We start from the raw sequence: 2,933 nt of genomic DNA on the forward strand, positions 1-2,933 counted from the left end.
TCAGATTATTCTCAAGCGGGGAAGCATGACAGTACTCAATATGAGTGATCAAGCTTCACTTTATTGTTGCACACACAGAGTTTATATATGATTCTACTACACATGTGTTCACCTACTATTGGAGCACAAGGTGGGCGTCTAGGTGGGCTGCCTAGCTTCAACCAATGCTCAGTCAGCGTTCACACCTGCCGCTGAGCTCATCCGCTTATCAGCCCCCCACACATCCACAGAGCATAGCTGCGGATGTGGGCCTGCTGTTTAAGGCCTGCTTTTTTCAGCTGCCCAAGGATGTTGTGCCTCCTATCTTAACTCCTAATACTTTCTCATGAGAATGCACCCTGTGCTGCCGCACTAGTTATGCTCGTACACAGCCTCATGTCTGCCCTGTTCTCGCAGCCATTCCCCAACACATGCTTTTCCTTTTCTCCCCCTCAATGTTTCTGGAACGTCCCAACCAACACAGTCACGTTGTTCACACTGTCACGTTTTTGGAACGTGCTCTTCATGATCAGTATTGGTCGTGGATCTTCCTCAAAGCCGGCTAACATCGAGCGGCAGAGGGTGTGGAGGAACCCAAGAGAAAACTTAAAGAAGCGGACACTCCTGGTGTATGGGAACTGTTGAATCATGGCCTGAACTCCTTATTGATGATCAGAGGCAAGTACTGAGTCAGCCCTGGGAGCACAGGTGAAGTCAATTGCCTGGCTGCACCTCTCCTACACTCATTGAAGATCTGACTGCCACTGCGGTTGGTTCTCTTTCTGGAGATCACTCTCTTTGGAGTTTTTCTGCGAGTCTCTTACATGGGTGAGCTTTTTTTATTTTTTCCCATTTTTCTTTTCCACCATTTTATTATTTCCAGCTATGCAGTCTGTAGATAGTAGCTTAACCTCAGTACTCTGTTTATTTGTTGGTTATACGCTTGGTGAGCCTGGCAGGCCAAACATACTAAAAATATATATAATGTCTTTTTTTTGGATTATCTATAAATTGATCATTGGAAGAACATTACCTACCTGGGCAAAACAACACCTGGACAGATCCCAGGATATTTTTTGATCCCCTTATTTTGAATTAGCAACTATAATTAAAAAATGGGGTCCCCATTTTATTGGAAGTATTTTCCCATTCCATATGGTGCAATATTTTCATGGGCTAAGCAAAGGTATTCTGGCTACAACAAAACGTCAATTATCTGCTTCTATGGTGGCAAGGCCACTGTTCAATGCTTTAAACCAGACCAATGATCAGGTTGACTAAAAGGTGAGCTTTTCCAAATACAGAGATCCAATACACCGCGACGCTTATACAATTTCATCACAACACATGTTGATAAAATTCAAGATGAGCAACAATTGGTGAACGTTGATATTCTTTTATGGGCCAGTGCTCAATGATGTTACCGGAGGCATACGGTCGTGAGGTGCAGGTCCGTCCTATGTTCCATCAGTCCCATGCAGACCATCACCGGGTGTTACACATGATCTGACAGTAACACTGGAACGTTTTGATGACATTTCATTCCTTCCGGTGATCCTGAAGGCTCAAAGACTCACGGGGAGAAATACAGATGTTTCAGAGGTACCAAGAGGGGAAGGTCTGCCCTCCAGGGCAACATACAGGCCGTATTTCTGTCCTGGGTCAACACTTCTGCTTGTACTGGGGCACGTCCTGGCCGCCTGTACCACACCTTCTGGCCGGATGTCTGCATAATAATATCAGGCACCAAAGGAGTGTCCTGATCTGCCACAGGGACATGATGGGAGTCCCCTTAGCAATGAAAATCACAGTGTTGACCACAATGTCAGTAGGCCATGTACCTATTACTGGAGGGACTACTGAGCCTCCCACCTCCAACCGTCTCCCCCAAGGTGCAAGTAGGCCACACCACCTGGGTCCTACCTGCACCTCCCAAGGCCATTTTATTCTATGGGTGCCAGGATCTAAATTCTCAGGGGCAGGGAGCAGAAGATTATCTTCATTACCAATCAGGGGTCTTACCTGATGATCAGTGCCTGTAATTTGGATCCTAAGCGGGGTGGCCCATGTTATCTGCAACATTCTCAGGGCACTGGGTCTACCATCTTGGGGTCTTTCATTCAGGTCCCACAAGGTTTCATACAGTCTTTTTGTCCACCCCTGCAGGGACTGGGAGTCTGTTTTCAGGGCAGCCTTAAGAGTACCGTTATAATGTTCTATGAGGCCTGCCCTGGTTGGATTATACAGCAGGTGGAATTGCCATTCAATGTTATTTTCTTCTGCCCAGCGTTGTATCATTGCACCAGTAAAATGAGTTCCTTGGTCGCTCTCAATGACTTGAGGTGTCTGTAGGCAGACATCAGTTTTGTGAGTGCCTTGATAGTATATGCCTGGTTTGCTTTCAGCACTGGATAGGCCTGCAGTAGCCCACTTGCAGTGTCAACGCAGGTCAGGGCATATCTCGCCCCCTCAGACCGAGGAAGGGGCCCAGTGTAATCGACCTGCCATCGCTGGAGAGGATGTTAGAGTGTCCTCTCACAAGACGGGCTGTTGTTTCGGGCAACGGTCTCAATCTCATCTTGGAGCAAGCATCACAATCCCAGCATGCCTGGACGATGTCCAGGTAGCTCTCCACTGGAGTCTATTTTGTGAGCCCAGGATAGGGTGAGTGTCCTTTTTTTCCTACTTCAGTATAATAATTACATCAGCCAATCCCTACATCAATCCCTACACCTATTTTTTGTAACTGAAGCAAACAATCTGAGAGACACCCTAAGAAACATATAGCTAGATTAACTTCATTATGTGTTGGGGAATGGCTGCAAGAGCAGGGCAGCCATGAGAATATGTACAAGCATAGTTGGTGCAGCGGCACAGAGTGCATACCATGAGAAAATACTAGGAGTTAGATAGGAGTCACAACGTCCTTGGGGCAGCATGTAAACAGCGGGCCC

The sequence above is a fragment of the Meleagris gallopavo genome, chromosome 22 (genome assembly GCF_000146605.3).
Source record: "Meleagris gallopavo isolate NT-WF06-2002-E0010 breed Aviagen turkey brand Nicholas breeding stock chromosome 22, Turkey_5.1, whole genome shotgun sequence".
Taxonomy (NCBI): Eukaryota; Metazoa; Chordata; class Aves; order Galliformes; family Phasianidae; genus Meleagris; species Meleagris gallopavo.